Source organism: Somniosus microcephalus, chromosome 17 (genome assembly GCF_052327205.1).
Source record: "Somniosus microcephalus isolate GS21.2 chromosome 17, FLI_Smic_1.0, whole genome shotgun sequence".
Classification (NCBI taxonomy): Eukaryota; Metazoa; Chordata; class Chondrichthyes; order Squaliformes; family Somniosidae; genus Somniosus; species Somniosus microcephalus.
The window spans coordinates 90,899,362-90,916,334 of NC_141003.1; the positions used below are offsets into that span (position 1 = coordinate 90,899,362).

The 16,973-nt window shown below is 48.5% G+C and overlaps 1 protein-coding gene across 6 annotated transcripts in view; it reads left to right on the forward strand.

The window, feature by feature from the left end:
- Positions 1-16,973, forward strand: part of LOC147105921 (semaphorin-3A-like) — a 553,051-nt gene that overhangs the window by 45,189 nt on the left and 490,889 nt on the right. For 2 of the 6 annotated variants that reach the window (XM_086010843.1, XM_086010845.1), the window contains exon 1: positions 7,993-9,917. The exons of the other annotated variants lie outside the window; for them this stretch is intronic. The gene's annotated coding sequence lies outside the window, so the exon portion shown is untranslated. Of the gene's footprint in view, positions 1-7,992; positions 9,918-16,973 lie in introns of those variants that run through there. 6 annotated transcript variants of the gene reach the window in all.

The following is a 16,973-nucleotide window of genomic DNA, read 5'->3' on the forward strand; positions in this document are numbered from 1 at the left end:
TTAAATGGTGCTTGTCTTGTAGATGGGAATTAGCCTCAGGATCTTTTAGATAGCCCAGAATGTTGGATCCTAGTGCAGGATACGGTGTTTCAATTTCATGCACTACTGATATTAGAACATGTCTCTTTTGCTTTCCCAATGAAAGTTGGGAGAGAAAAGAAAGAAAGACTTACATTTCTACGGCGCCTTTCACGACCACCAGATGTCCCAAAGCGCTTTACAGCCAATGAAGCACTTTTTGAAGTGTGGTCATTGTTGTAATGTGGGAAACACAGCTGTCAAATTGCGCACAGCAAGCTCCCACAAACAGCAATGTGATAATGACCAGATAATCTGTTTTACTGATGTTGATTGAGGGATAAATATTACCGGGGAGAACTCCCCCCTGCTCTTCTTCGAAATAGTGCCATGGGATCTTTTACATCTACCTGAGAGAGCACACGGGGCCTCAGTTTAATGTCTCACCTGAAAGACGGCACCTACCGACAGTGCAGCACTCCCTCAGTACTGCACTAGAGTGTCAGCCTAGATTTTTTGCTCAAGTCTCTGGAGTGGGACTTGAACCCACAACCTTCTGACTCCGAGGCGAGAGTGCTGCCCACTGAGCCACGGCTATAAAGAGGGGTAATGGCCTGTTGTGTCACCTGGTTTAGACTATTGCCCAAAGTCAAAATTACCCCCATGCACTTGTGTTCCTCATTTCCATTAGTGAAAAGGATCGATTATTTAATGAGTCAACAGTCTGTTAGTTGTGCAGTGTAATATGGGCATCACAGGCTCCCCATGCAATGGTGGTTTGCTGTCAAACCAAAGGGAAATGTCAAAGGGAAAAGTTAGCATTTTCCAATGTGGACCGTGTAATTAACAGTAAATGACTTTGTATGTATTATAACACATCTGTATAATGTTTTAGGGCTGCGTGGTGCAGGGTGTTACAGAATTTTTTGTTCACTGCTCGGACTCCGGCCTGAGTCCAGTCCAGACTGATGGGATAAACATCTTTTCTCTTTGCTGTAATGATCCTGTGCAACATGAATTTAGACAACTTCAGCCTACTTGGCACAAAACTGCCCAGAACTCTCTCCCTCAAAAGCTGCTGAGGCTGGGATAATCCAAATCTGAGATAGGTAGACTTTTGTTGTGTAAGGGTGTCAAGCGATACGGAGCAAAGGCGAGCAAATGGAGTTGAGGTTCAGATCAGCCATGATCTAATAGAAAAAAAATACACTTGCATTTCTACAGCACCTTTCATGAACTCAGGACGTCCAAGAGCACTTCACAGTCAATGAAGTACGTTTGAAGTGTAGTCACTGCTGTACTGTAGGAAATACGGCAGCCAATTTGCACCCAGCAAACAGCAATGTGATAATGACCAGATAATCTGTTTCAGTGATGATGGTTGAGGGATAAATATTGACCAGGACACCTGGAAGAACTCCCCTGCTCTTCTTCGAAATAGTGCCATGGGATCTTTTACGTCTACCTGAGAGAGCAGACGGGGCCTCGGTTTAACGTCTTGTCTGAAAGTCAGCACCTTCGACAGAGCAGCACTCCATCAGTACTGTACTGGAGTGGCCGCCTAGATTTTTGTGCTCAAGTCTCTGGAGTTGAATGGCGGAAATAGCTCAAGGGGCTGAATAGCCTACTCCTGCTCCTTCCTATAATTCAACATTAAGCAGCACCACATTGCTAGTTTCAGAGACTATACTAATGACTAATGCTGGAAATAGAAATGGTGCAGTAGGGCGCGCTTTCAAAGTTTGTATTGGAGTAACATGTTGGGATAGTACAGAGAGGCATCACTCTGCATCCACCCCATGCTACCTACACCTGACTTAAGTATTATCTATGGTGTGGAGATGCCGGAGTTGGACTGGGGTGGGCAAATGTAAGAAGTCACACAACACCAGGTTATAGTACAGCAGCTTTATTTGAAATCACAAGCTTTCGGAGCGCTGCTCCTTCGTCACCCAATCTCAGCCTATTACCATCTCGTCTAGCTTCTAACACCTTTCATTGTCTCTTTTTTACTTCTTTTGTTTCTTTTATTCTTTTGGCCGATCGCAGCCCTGCCTCCGATCCATCTTTTCTTTCCAGTTTTGAAGAAGGGTTCGACCCGAAACGTCAACTCAAATTTCTGTCCACGGATGTTGCCTGACCTGCTGAGTTTTTCCAGCATTTTCTGTTGTTATTTCTGTTGGACTATAACCTGGTGTTGTGTGACTTCTTACATAAGTATTATCTGAAATCTGAGGGAATATTCAGCATAGTTATTACTATGGACATATTCTACCCAACTGCAACCAGAAGTGCAGCAACCTGTTCAAATATTACTTGATTTAGATGAAAATTTTAATTAGTAGCCGCAACATAACTTCAGTCAACTGCAAAGTGACATTGTTTAGGTGCTATAACACGCCATCTAACAACGTGGTAAGAAGCAAATTCACACCTGTGATTTTCCACATGATGAGTTCTCAGTAGTGGTGTGCACTGCAGGAGATAACCAGCAGATGCTTCTACTTCCCTCTAGGAAAACTGAAGCTCAATCACCCCCTGCCGACTGGCTAAACAGCTCTTGTTTATTTTGAGATAATTCTGTGCAGTGGAGAGAACTCAAAAGTGAAGGCAAGAGAATAAAAAATGGGGTATAAAAAATCGTAAAAGATTTGTTCGGTAACACGTGACACTTCTACACACACTACTGATAACATATCCTTCAATACTGTTATAATGGGAGGTGGGACCTGGCTCGATAAGCTGCGTGGCCATTAGTCGCACTGTGGGTAGTATTTGATCAACAGGAGGTTCCTCCATTAGAAACAAGCTCAAATCTGAGGGAATGTTGTCACTGACCCGTTCTCACACATTCGCTCTTGGACTGTTTCTGGGAGCATGCAGCACACACTCCTGCAAAAGAAGAATATGTGGCACAAGATGACCAATAAAGCACAAGAGAGGAAGAGTAACTTTTTTAAAAACAAGTATGATGTAAGAAAAAGGAGTCTTACCATCAAGTAACTTTAAAGTAAGCTTTAAGTAACTTATAAACACACTATATACAAGAGAGGTCTTTACCATGCCTCTGGTAGAAGCCTCTTACAATACTGAACAGACCAGTATTTATAACAGTCCAACAGGAAGTGACATGACAGGAAGTGAGGTATGTACACAGTTCATAGTTCATAGTTCACAGGAAGTGATGACATAACTTCCCGGAAGTTATTATTATTATCACAAAGTACATCTTAACCCTTCGCTAATATTGGATTGAAGCATGAAACGGTGAACTCGTGTTTATATAGCGCCTTCCACATCCTCGGGATGTCCCAGAACTTTCCACAATCAATGAATTACTTTTGAAGTGTGGTCATTGTGGTTTTGTAGACAAACGCAATAGTCAATTTGTGCAGAGCAAGGTTCCACAAATTGCAACAACGACAAATGACCAGATAATCTGTTTTGGTGGCGCTGGGTGAACATAGAGGATAGGAGCAGGAGTCGGCCATTCGGCCCCTCGAGCCTGCTCCGCCATTCAATGAGATCATAGCTGACCAGCAAAATTCAGTACCCTGTCTCTGCTTTCTCCCCATACCCCTTGATCCCTTTAGCCTCAAGAAATATATCCAACTCCTTCTTGACTATATTTAATGAATTGGTCTCCACTGCCTTCTGTGGTAGAGAATTCCACAGGTTCACCACTCTCTGGGTGAAGAAATTCCTCCTCATCTCTGTCCTAAATGGCTTACCCCTTATCCTTAGACTGTGGATGAATGTTGGTCAGGGAGGCTATTCTTCGAATAGAGGCAGGGGATCTTTACACCCACCTGAACAGGCAGACAGGGACTGGGGTTTAATGGCTCATATTAAGGACAAGGTATAACATGGAATGAGAACAGGCCATTCTGCTCATCATGGCCACACCTTCCGTGTACATTCTACTCTATCATGGTCCCTACCCCGCCATCTTAGTCTCCTGGGGGAAAGTTCAACGTAAATACTCTCTGATAGAAACATAGAAAAATAGGAGCAGGAGTCGGCCATTCGGCCCTTCGAGCCTGCTCCGCCATTCAATATGATCATGGCTGATCCTCTATCTCAATACCATATTCCCGCTCTCTCCCCCATACCCCTTGATGCCTTTTGTGATCCTCAAAAAGTAATCAAACAAGACCCGAGAATATGTATTTTTTTTAACAATATTCAACTATCCAGCTCTGGCCAATAACTTTCAAAATACAATAACTGTCCCCTCCCTCCATGAATCAAAGAACTGCGCCCCTAGAACCTTTGTCTGATAATGCTCCTGTGAAGTGCCTTGGGGGGTAATCCTACTTTAATGGCGCTATATAAATGCAAGTTGTTGTTCTGCGGTGTGTAAAGCTATAGAAAATGATTTGAGTGATCCGCCATTATAAACCACAACATGTGAATAAAAGTATTTTCCTTTAACTGTATGCACAGTGGGAAATATATCCCGCAGTGTTCAGAGCTCTCCAGGGCTATTAGCAGCTCGGTCTTCTTTGTTTTATTTGGTTGAATGTAACAGTGCTTTTCATAGATGTTATGAATTTAAGTGATTATGTAACTTCCTTTGTTTTACTTTCAGTACATTATAGATAAATAAAACCCCATCGCGCGATAGATTTAGGCTTTTGTGATTGGCTGAGTAGTCATAACTGTAACATGATGAGCTTTCCCATGAGCAAGAGTTGGGATGGGGGCAGGGTTCGGCTCGAGTTACGCAGGACCAATACTGTGCAAGGTACTGATGTGGGAAGAGATGAACAGGGAAGTATCATAGTGGGGAATGCCAGCTACTGAAGGGGTTGGTGCTGTGCAGGCAAATCAGGCCCGGCTCCCAGCAGCAACAACAGGGAATATCAGTGTTTCTGGGAGCCTCTATTATCAGTTTCCATTTCTGGGTGGAGTTTTCTGAGGAGAGTGGGTCCTGTGATCCCAATACCATAGGAAACCTTTTCATTTTCTAGGAAAGCTTTGTGGGAAACAATGGGAAGAAAAATAGGAAACATACATATCTACGATCATATAAAAGAGAGATGACTTAAAAATAAAAAGGAGGGAGTGGTCTCGATTTTGGTCCTTGGCACACAAGGGGTGGGCGGTGGATGGAATGATCACAACACCTGCCCGGTGTCGGCAAGTGGCTCAAACTATTCCGATGGTTGCACCTCATTTACCTTCAGTTGGTGAGCTGCACGCTGATTCGAGCACGGATAGGGTGGGAAATCCGGATGCATATTTAAAGCAAGTCTGTACCTCTTAAATGCAAGGTGCCTCTTCCAGTCATAGTTCGTGGGAGGCATAATTTTTAAACAACGTCGACTGCTAGGGCTCCCCCTTGTCTGGGGCAAGTGAGGGCCAGGAATAAGGTCTTCTATCCTTCTGATGGGAGCCCAGCCAAATGATTCACCAGGCACGAGGAGAGGTTGCAGAGTGTGTTGATGCCCGCGGTTTTACACCACTCCAATGGTCTGCTCAATAATTACTCACTAGGGCCCATGATTCTCATTGTATTGCAGTTCAGCCAGCGAGCATGGGTTTCGAAGCGGTGTCATGAGCCACGTGTGAAGGGCCCTTGTCCCCAAGCAGCAAGAGTCTGACTTGCTGTGCAGTGTCAACATGTGTGTGGCGGGGGGGGTTTGGAAACCAGGCGCAGAATGAAGCCGTCATGAAGGCAGCCAGGACAGCGAGTGTAGATCGGCATGATGCGCTGACGGCGATCACGCACCAGCTGAGCATTAGGGGAGTGGAAACCCGCTCAGTTGATGATGATTGCTGACTTGTTGGCAGGAGCCCTGATGGCGACAGGGGTGTGGCCAGTGACACCATGGATATAGGCAGGGCCTGCAAAATGTGCAAAGCCCAGGGCCCTGCTGTTTCCGGTTGTCCATGGGGAAAGTGATGAATTGATGAAATTGTTTTCGTTAGCAAACAGAGCATCAGTCACTGGCTTGCTGACTGACTTATATTACTGATGTATCCTGTTCCAGTCTGGAATGAGCTGGAGGCAACAAAGAGCTGAGAGCTGCTGTAACTGTTGCATTGGCTGTTGTGGCGGCAGATTGAAGGTCTTGTCGTAAGAAGTGACACAGGTCTCCAACAACCTCCCTGGAAAAGCAGACCCTTCTTATACGCTGCTCCTCAGAAAACTGCAGGTAGGAGACTATGGGCCAGTAGGCCATATAGGCAATGTAAGAAGATCTGCAACTACCCTCCTCCTCCTCCTCTGTGGAACCCCTGCAACTCCAACTATAGCTCCCTGAGGTCCTCCTACCCATTGCTGCTGTTGCTCCTCTGCCTCCAGCCAGAATGGAATGGCCAAAATGATTCCCATCTTCTGAAGTAGCCAGTACCTCCTCGAGATTCCTGAAGATAGTACAGAAACTACAGACAAAGGTCTGGTTAAAAAAAAGGGCACGGTAATGCGAGCAAGATGTCACCCAAACCATTCCAGTGATCTAACTATTTGAAGGTGAGTGCTCCTTTAAATAGGGCTGAAACTGGCCATTTCTGGTCTTCCAGCCACGACTAGTGGCCCGGGTTTAGCACAGAACGGGCGCCTCGCTGATGGGGACCAAGGTGGAATCGGGGTACTAAATGTAAACCCAAAGTGGATAAAGTAATGAAGGTCCTGCCTGGTGCCCACTGGCTACCTAAATCGAGGCCGGCTGAAAAATCGCTTTGGGCGGGAAGTCAGCGATAAGTTTTATTTTCACAATTTCCGTCTCACTACCGTCCCATTTATGTTGAAAAATGGGATGGTGGAGAGACAATAATGGCCCGCAGTATATCTGCTACCCCATTGATAAAATGTCAGCTTACTACCTCCAACTCTTACTGTAAGGCGAGCCTTGTGGGAAGCGGCTCTCTCTGTTTGATAGACTAAGGGCCAAGTGTGCGCAGTTCCTGTGAATGAGGGACAGTCATTTGGAAAACCTCCTGTTGGCTTTCCAGCACTGATGGTACCAAGTTAGCAACTGAGTAGACTGGAGTCCACTTGTGGTGAGGCTCTTGATCAAGGGGCTTATTCATTGTGAACTTCTTTATTTTTTGCAGTGCAAGGTTCATACCAGGGAGCCCAACCGCTGGACCATAATTTGGTGGCTGAGTAACAGCCTTTAATAAATAGTAATGATTTAGAAACAAGGGGATTGTGGAGTGTAAAACAAGAGGTAGGTTGCAGCAACCATGCAAGGCAACTGTGCCTCCAAGAGGCAGATCAGTCTTCACCTGGTTTAAATATTGTTTCACTGTTTAACATCAAATTTAAAGAGTAGCCAAGCCCCCTCCAGGCAAAACTCATGGGCCTAGAAATTCAGTGGGCTGCGCCACCCGTTAGCGCCTTAAGAGGGCGCTAAGTGGGTCGGAAGCCACTGGCCACGCCTCCCGCTAAATTTAGCAGGATGCTAATGGCGGCGCTAGCCGTTAGCGCTGCACCGCTACCGATGACATCATCGGTGTGTGCAGCGCCCCGCTACTGCCCCGATCGTGATATTTAGTTGCGCCCCCTGCTTTAACACCGGACGCTATTTGCGACCAGTTCAGGGGGGCCTACCTGCGGCGGTAGAGGCGCTAATTAAAGGAGAGGTGCGGGGCGGCCATTTTTTTTGCTGGCCGCCTGCCAGCACCTCTCCGCGCTGCCGTCCCCGGCCTCCTGAGCCCCCTCCCCCCGCGGAGTGCCGACTGCATTCCACGAGCCCGGCACTTCTCCTCGGTGCCGGGCTCTTTTGCCGGCACTCGCGATCGGTCATCGCGCTGGTGCAGGCCCCTCCCCTTTAAGAAGGGGAGGAAGGCCTGCAGTACCACAGCGCGCCGTGCCGCAGCGTGTGGTGCTGCGGCACATTGCATAGCGGTCTTCAGCTGCAGCGCCCCAAGAGGGATGCGGGACGCCTCCAGTAGCGCGGCGCTTCCCTCTGGGGCGCGCAAAGTGAATTTCCGGCGGGCGGCCGTGACTACTTCTGGGCCGCTACTTTTAGCACCCTGGCGTGGCTGGTGCCCCAAACGGGGCACTACTGAATTTCTAGGCCATGGAGTGCTACAACAACAACAACTTGTATTGATATAGCGCCTTTAATGTAGTAAAACATCCCAGGGCGCTTCACAGGAGTGGGATAGACAAAATTTGACACCGAGCCACATAAGGAGATATTAGGGCAGGTGACCAAAAGCTTGGTCAAGCAGGTAGGATTTAAGGAGCGTCTTAAAGGAGGAGAGAGGTAAAGAGGTTTAGGGAGGGAATTCCAGAGCTCAGGGCCTAGGCAGCTGAAGGCACGGCCACCAATGGTGGAGCGATTCAAATCAGGGATGCTCAAGAGGCCATAATTAGAGGAGCGCAAAATCTCGGGGGGGTTGAAGAGCTGGAGGAGATTACAGAGATAGGCAGACATGCTGATATAATAGTACAGTATCTGTACCGCAGGGTGTACAGTCACGTCCCACAGTTTTAAGTTCTCACAGAATATGCCATCCCAAAAATAACTTGAATAGATTTGTATGATCCATGAACCTGGGATGTGAACAGGATGTGAGGCAGGATGTGGAGGCCGACTGAAAAAGCAACCACCTACAGAACAGCTGAACTCAATCGTTTGTTTCTCCGCAGAGCATCAGATCCGGCTGTGCGGCCTTTATTTTGCCCCCAGTGCAGGTCACACGAGATCTGAAGATGGTTCTGTCGCTGCCTAATTGAGATTCCACTGAGGTTTTCGGTTAAGCTGCTCAACCTTTTGAAGCTGAGTTAACCTGAGGGAGGGGCTCCTTTCCTGTGAAATCTCCCTGTTTCTGCCCATCGCACATCAATGTGTCTGGAATCGGGGCATTCTAATCCGTGTGGGCTTTAAAGGGGAAATCGCAGCTTCATCTCTCAGCATTGAGACCGGTGGGAAGTATTTCTCCGGCTTTAAAAGACTGGCGTTGGTCAAAATCTGGAGCATTTCCTAGTTATTAGCAACATTAGCAGAGTTAAAGGCTCCAAAGTATCCAAAAATAACTGAACCGAATACCTCGATCAGTAGTCCCGGATCAGATATTCACGGAATTCTCGTTTAAGTGTTGCTGGCAGTCTAGGGATTTGTTTTATTGTCAGGCAGGCCTCCAAACCCTTAAAGGCTGTCTCAGATCCTTTGGCTGAAGACCATTTGGAATAAATGTCATCTCAGTCAGTGAATTAAAAAAGGTATAATTTTGGTGAGCAGTCATAATGCAAGTGATGATTTAATGGACGGTTATGTGGTTTGTAAACATCACTCTGCGGGATCAACATGTGCATTTGGTGAGGTATTAAACGGGGAGAACAAAGCCTCCTCGACAGAAATGTAATTCAACGCAAAAATAGTATCAATTTTCAGAAATACAGTGCAGCTTTTTGTACTTTGCTCAGTTGGTGCTGTTTATTATTCTGGACTTAAACTATAATTACAACCACTCGTGGATTGGCCAGACGGTACAATTGTTTATTTTAAATGCTCAGTCGTATCTTGTGTAAAGTTGGACAGGAATTAAACAATAATCTTTCACAAATAATCTTCTTGTCATATTAGGACAGGAATTAAAAAAGAAAAGCTGCAATTTGAATTCTAAAATGCATTGGTGAATTCACTGTACATCACGGATGTCTGTGTGTGTAGAACATGCTTTACGGCACATTATGTCATAGATCTCGCGTAAACTTCAGTGAAGGAATTCATGTGGTTTTTAGGACCTGGTGATACTAAAAACATCCCAGTGATTGACAGGCCTGGGATGAACCTGTGCTATGGGTCACTGCACTGCAGGGCCTCCTGCGTGATGTGTGCTGCGCATCTCGCTCAGGCTCTCTCTGGTCAGTTGGCAGTTTCACGCCTTCAAACAAACTGGATCTGTATTAAACTTCTCAGAGACTCTGAGGGTCTGGGGTAAGTTAGTTTGTACTAGTTTCGACACAGCTAGAGCTTCATCAAATCTGCCTCGCTGGTAGCAGCATTGCTCTTCAATATAGAAGCGCGTGACAGCAAAGCTTCCAGCAGATAGTCTAGTTTTCAGGCTGGTGTTGAGGCACTGGGCTTTCATTCTGCTCTGATTTGTTCCTTTGTCTCTTTAAATTTGTAGGTTACATTTTTATAAAATATTGAATTTTTGATTGTATATCCAACACAATTTATTGCCATCAATGACACACCCATTCTGCGACAGCTCCATGTGCAGTGGGGATTGCCTGTTTCCGGGGATGATTTATAGTCATTGCTGCTGTGTTGATGTCACTTTGGAGCAGAGAATACTTTGTCTCTGGAATGACTGAAGATAATGTTCAACCAGTCTGGGTCTGTGTCTGTATTCTGCGATCTTTGCTCTATTAATACTGTACAAGGAGAAGCGTGGTGGAGTTTTACACAAGCAATGTGCATTTTACCAGAGGAATATAGTTTAATTAAAGAAATGTAATCATGTGTTGCGTATTCCAAGTGATTTATTAAAACCGGGTTGTTTGCTTTACCTTTTTATGAAGAAAAGAAGCAATGTTGGTAGTTACATTTTCTCTGTGATTTGCGGGAAGGTATTTCGATTAAATGCATTCTAAAGAAAGTCTGACTGGAGAGCTGTCACAGTATAAAATTTAAGTGTTCATTTTGCAAACTGTTGCCTTATTGGATTGATGTTAATGCCTGGAGCCAAGTGGCTGTCAGGTTTGGTTTAAAGGTGATGTTAATGCTACCAAGTGCTTACAGCCTCAATAAATGAACCTAATTGTATCGGACAGTCCCAGTTTTTCATCAGCCAGATTTATAGCAGGGCACGGGATTAATACATTTTCTGAATTTGATATGAACAACTATACAGTCCCTCAGGATTCCGTCTCAAGCACAGCTGAGCTAGTTCTGGCTGCACCCTTATATTATATGTAAAATCAAAGCACTTACTTACAGAACTATGTCTTAGGTATATTTTGTAAACTGAGCTAGATTTTGCCGTATCAGGGCATCTAATGGCATCTGCCCTTAGTTAGATTTGCCCCGGCGCCTTCCAGCTCAAAAAATGTTTGCCCACAAAGTTGCTGAAAGTGCGAACTCTTATAAAGAGTAACCCATTCTCCCGGGTTTCCCAACTTCCTCAGAGCTCCCCCTGCTCCCAACCCGACTTCCCCAGTAAAGTTCAGCACATCGACTGTTGTTATTTAGGCAAAATGCCACAGCCAATTTGATCACAGCAAGATCCCACAAACTGCAATGAGATAAATAACCAGTTAATCTGTTTTTAGTGGTGTCAGTCGAGGGCACAGAATGCCAGAACTCCCCTGCACTTCTTCGAATAGTGCTGTGGGATCTTTTGGACCTACCTAAGCAGGCAAGTGAGGCCTCAGTTTAATATCTCATCCAAAGGGCAGCACGCCTGACACTGCAGCACTCCCTCAGTACGGCACTGGCCAGTGCAGACCATGTGCTGAAATCCTGAAGTGGGGCTTGAATCCATAATCTTCTGACTAGAGCACCCACCCACCCGTGAAAAGATACCTGATGGGGGGGGGGGGGGGTTGCATTCCATATTTTTTAAACAATTTTTCCCCATTTATTTTCTTCCTTAGCAAATGGTAACTCGGGCTAACGGCCAGTCACACGGGCGCGGGGAGCTGTATAGTGGAGCCTATTCTGGCATCACATGTACACATTCTAACATGGCTCACTGGGGAGGGATCAGGAGCGAGGACTCTGGTAAATTGCTTGTCCAGTTTTGAACTCAGGAACACCAATACCATCGGTCACACCCACAACTACCTTGGTAGGAGATCCACTAATTCAGTGCAGAATCAGGAACTGGCATCTGTGGCTCAATACCGCAGCAGGCAGTGCTTTCACTGACAGACTAGTGAGGGATGGCTGTGTGCCCTAACATATTAGTTTTGAAAATTATCTTGCGCTTGGCCAGAATAATCCTCCTACAAGAAGTTCTTCCATTGAGTCACTCGGACTAATATCCTGTTACAGGGGATGTGTTCTGCTGATGTGGAGATGGAAACCCTGGAAGAGTGCATCTGCTGTCTATCATTGAATAATCCTCTTGTGTTGACACTTATCTGCACTTACCTTGGCTTTTCAGTTTAAAGTAAAACCCACAGTCTGTGTCCTCCACCATAAAACCATAAAACCGGCTTCTGACCGGTGTGTACAGTGTAACCATATCGTCTTACTATGTGTGTACAGTGTAACTGCAGTCCGACTGTGTGTACAGTGTAACTGCACTGTCTGACTGTGTGTGTACAGTCTAACTTCACAGTCTGAATGTGTGTGCAGTGTAACCGCACAGACTGACTGTTTGTACAGTCTAACTGCAGTCTGACTGTGTACAGTCTAACTGCAGTCTGACTGTGTACAGTTTAACTTCACAGTCTGACTGTGTGTACAGTCTAACTGCAGTCTGATGTGTACAGTGTAACCGCACAGTCTGATGTGTGTACAGTCTAACTGCAGTCTGATGTCTACAGTCTAACTGCAGTCTGATGTCTACAGTCTAACTGCACAGTCTGACTGTGTGTACAGTCTAACTGCAGTCTGATGTCTACAGTCTAACTGCAGTCTGATGTGTACAGTGTAACCGCACAGACTGACTGTGTGTACAGTCTAACTGCACAGTCTGACTGTGTACAGTCTAACTGCAGTCTGATGTCTACAGTCTAACTGCAGTCTGATGTCTACAGTCTAACTGCCCAGTCTGACTGTGTGTACAGTCTAACTGCAGTCTGATGTCTACAGTCTAACTGCAGTCTGATGTCTACAGTCTAACTGCAGTCTGATGTCTACAGTCTAACTGCCCAGTCTGACTGTGTGTACAGTCTAACTGCAGTCTGATGTGTACAGTCTAACTGCACAGTCTGACTGTGTGTACAGTCTAACAGCAGTCTGATGTCTACAGTCTAACTGCAGTCTGACTGTGTGTACAGTCTAACTGCAGTCTGATGTCTACAGTCTAACTGCAGTCTGATGTCTACAGTCTAACTGCAGTCTGATGTCTACAGTCTAACTGCAGTCTGATGTCTACAGTCTAACTGCAGTCTGATGTCTACAGTCTAACTGCCCAGTCTGACTGTGTGTACAGTCTAACTGCAGTCTGATGTCTACAGTCTAACTGCAGTCTGACTGTGTGTACAGTCTAACAGCAGTCTGATGTCTACAGTCTAACTGCACAGTATTCAGTGGCACCTGCAGGTTGGAGACCACAAGGATTCCCCCGGGTGATGAAAGCAAAGTGTTGTTCTCTTAGTGAGTGGTCACTCAGCCAGACTGTACGGGGAAGCCCTTTAGAAGAAAATTTTTGTGAGCAGGCATTTATTTTTCAAATACAATAGCAGAGTTGCATAAGAGAAGTACTTTATACTGAAAGTAGCTGCCTCTCCTTTAATATTTAGTCAGTCAGACCCCATTTGCTGGTATTCTTTGACTCTGTTCAGCTACTGATGTCATACTAAACCTCTTAGTGATATCTTGACTGTGGCAACACCGTCCAGAGCAGCATGCTCTATATTTAGTCTGTTGCATTTCAAAGTAAAGATTAATTGCAGTAGCCTGTTATTAGGGCAGCTTCCGACATACATTACTGTAACCTTTGGTACAACATAGTTCAGTTCACCGCCCATTTACAGCCTATGGGCAGAAACTCTATGGGCTGGGAATTGGCCTCCAGGGGGCGCTAACAACTTACCGCCCGGGTGCGGCAAGGTGAACGACTCCCGCTAACTTGGCCGGGTGTGTGGCGGTGATATGGTGTTGCGCCGTGCTCTCCTGCGCCCGGAGATCTTGATGTCATTGCCGTGCGCAGCGCCCCGACCCAAACTTCGGTTCCGCCCGCCTGCAACACCACCGGGCGAAAACACCGGCAGCTGCAGGAGGTGTTGCTCGGGAGGCCGGGCGCGCTGGGGGTGGAAGTTTAAGGGGAGGTTGCCAAGGTAAGTAGGAAAATTTCTAAAATGCTTTTCTTCAATTTTTTTCAACTCTCCTGGGCTAGAGTGCTTGGCACTGATCGGCGCTGATCGGAGGTGCCGTCGGCAATCAGTGACTCATTTTCTTGCAGAGCCTGCAGCGATGACCCTTCCCATTAAGGAAGGGAAGGAGCCGCGGATCGCGGGATGCATGGGACATTGTGGATCGCGGGATGCACGGGACATTGTGGATCGCGGGATGCATGGGACATTGTGGATCGCGGGATGCACGGGACATTGTGGATCGCGGGATGCACGGGACATTGTGGATCGCGGGATGCACGGGACATTGTGGATCGCGGGATGCACGGGACATTGTGGATCGCGGGATGCACGGGACATTGTGGATCGCGGGATGCACGGGACATTCTGGATCGCGGGATGCACGGGACATTGTGGATCGCGGGATGCACGGGACATTGTGGATCGCGGGATGCACGGGACATTGTGGATCGCGGGATGCACGGGACATTGTGGATCGCGGGATGCACGGGACATTATGCAGCGCCGCGCCACTACTGCCCTGCCTGCGCCCTTTAGCGCTCCAGGAAGAAAATGGAGCGTTTGATTTTGCGCTCCATTTCCTTCCTGGAGCGCAAACATCGAATTTAGAAAAAGCTGGGAATCATTAGTGCCCCAAAAAGGAGCAATACCGAATTTCCCCCCCATCTCTGTAACAGTCTAACTCTAAGGGCTAGATTTTCAGTATAGACAGTTTTGGGGCGCTAACCTTAGCGCCCGCCCGAAGTTAGCGCCCGCCCCAAAGTAGCGCCCCGTTGCCGGAAATTCAGTGGCTTCGCCCTAAGAGAGTGGTGGAGCGCTAAAAGAGGCGTTCCACTCCTACCTTTAGGCGCTAAGCCGGCGGTCCAGAGGGATAGCGCCCAGGCGGGGCGCAGCGCGGGTGCGGTCATTTTTGAACTGACAGCAGACCCCGTGGTGCCGACCAGCTGTTAAAGGGGGAAGGGACGAATTGGTCTGCTGCCACGCCCTGCACACTGCAGCCTTGCAAAGAGGCCTCAACACTGCTGCTCAGCCCCAGGGAGTCATGGCAACGCCAGAGAAGGCCCGTCAGCGTGCCCTGCGCTTCTCAGAGGGTGATCTGGACATAATGGTCACAGCTCTGGAGGTGAGGCGCAAGATCTTGTTTCCAGAGAGTGGGAGGAATCCAACCCACCATGACTACACCAAAGCCTGGAAGCAGATCGCCCAGAGGGTGACGTTCACCGGCGATGCCCCCAGGACCCACAAACAATGTCGTAAAAAATACAACGATCTGACCAGGATTGTGAAGGTGAGTAGCCTTTCCAGTCTCCTCCTCATTCTTGCATGTACACCTGACATGATGGGCAAAGGGAGCTGAAAGTCCTATTGGCCAGCCCTCAGCCAGCAGCATTGGGACAGTCATGAGCATCAAATGGCCATTCGGCACTCTACACTTTGGCCAAGCTATTCCGCCATGGGAGGCAGTGCACAGTACATCAGGGCTTCACTCTGTCCAAGCTATTCCACCATGGGAGGCAGTGCACAGTACATCAGGGCTTCACTCTGTCCAAGCTATTCCACCATGGGAGGCAGTGCACAGTACATCAGGGCTTCACTCTGTCCAAGCTATTCCACCATGGGAGGCAGTGCACTCTACATCAGGGCTTCACTCTGTCCAAGCTATTCCACCATGGGAGGCAGTGCACACTACATCAGGGCTTCACTCTGTCCAAGCTATTCCACCATGGGAGGCAGTGCACACTACATCAGGGCTTCACTGCGCACTTACAGCCCGTCCTTTCTCTTGCAGGCTAAAGTAGCGTTTAATCACCAGGCCCATGCCAGGGGTGGCCGCGCCAAGCTGCAGAAGCTCACTCGGCTGGAGGAGCGCGTGTGTGTGCTCATGGGAGCCCGTGTGATTGTCCCCACAGCGTGCGGTGTATCCGACCCTCCACTGCCCGGCAATGGTAAGGACCTCGCCTTTTGGCCCTCTCGCGTCGCACTGGCCCATCCGAGCTACCTCCTTTGCCACTGTCCCACCAATGCGCTGAATCCCACCAGTCCTAACTCCCTCGCTGACGCCGTCTCCTCACTCTGAAGCTACTCTTGTGCATTCCTGCTTTCAGCTGGTGACGACCAGGACCCTGAAGCTGCCAGTGACAGCACCTCCGACCAGGAGGAGGAGGAGGAGCAAGTCGGGCCTTCGGGGCAACAGTCACGTCCCGCAGGAGAGGAGGAAATGCTTGACACCTCCTCACTGGATGAGTGCCTGGAGGAACTGTCGCAGGGCAATGCAGCTTCTGGGACCAGTGGCGTCCAGCCACCCAGCAGCCGTGCGCGTGGCCCGCGGCCTTCCCCCCAAAGGGGGGAAGGATCAGAGGGGAGTGCTGCTGCTCGGCACACTCGCCGTCACCAATGCGGCAAGGGTTCCCTAGTTCGGCCCCCTCCTCCCCAGCGGAAGAGTCGCGACTCCAGTCCGGACACCTTCACTTCGGAGGAGGTGCGGAAGCTGGATAAGATGGCCGACAACTCGGACCGGCGCCACACGGAGCTCATGAGCGTGGTGGGGCGCATGCCTGAGGCCATCCAGTCGCTGGCGACCAGTGTGCGCGAGTTCGGGGCAGCAACTGCCATGAGTGGCCGCATGCTGACTGATGCCGTCAAGACCCTGGCGGATGTGATGCGCGCGCACACCAGGACCACAGGGGCACTCACTGCTGCCACACGCGCTGTCTCAGGCAGGCATCACCAGGGCAGCCGCCGCGCTGGACCATCCCAGCAAGCCGCCCCTCGGCTGATTGCTGCGGATCCTGCAGTGCGGGCCCGGCCGAGTGCCACCGCGCCACAGCACCAGCCAGCGCATCCCAGACGCCAGCTGGCCCACATTGCGCCATCCGTCGCCGCCATTCCCCCACTGGGGCGTCAAGGGCAAGCGGCTGCAGCTGATGGTGGCCAGGCTCAGGTGCGCCACTCAGCAGGCGGCCCCTCGAGGCCCAAACGCCGTGTAGGCCGCCCCCCAGCG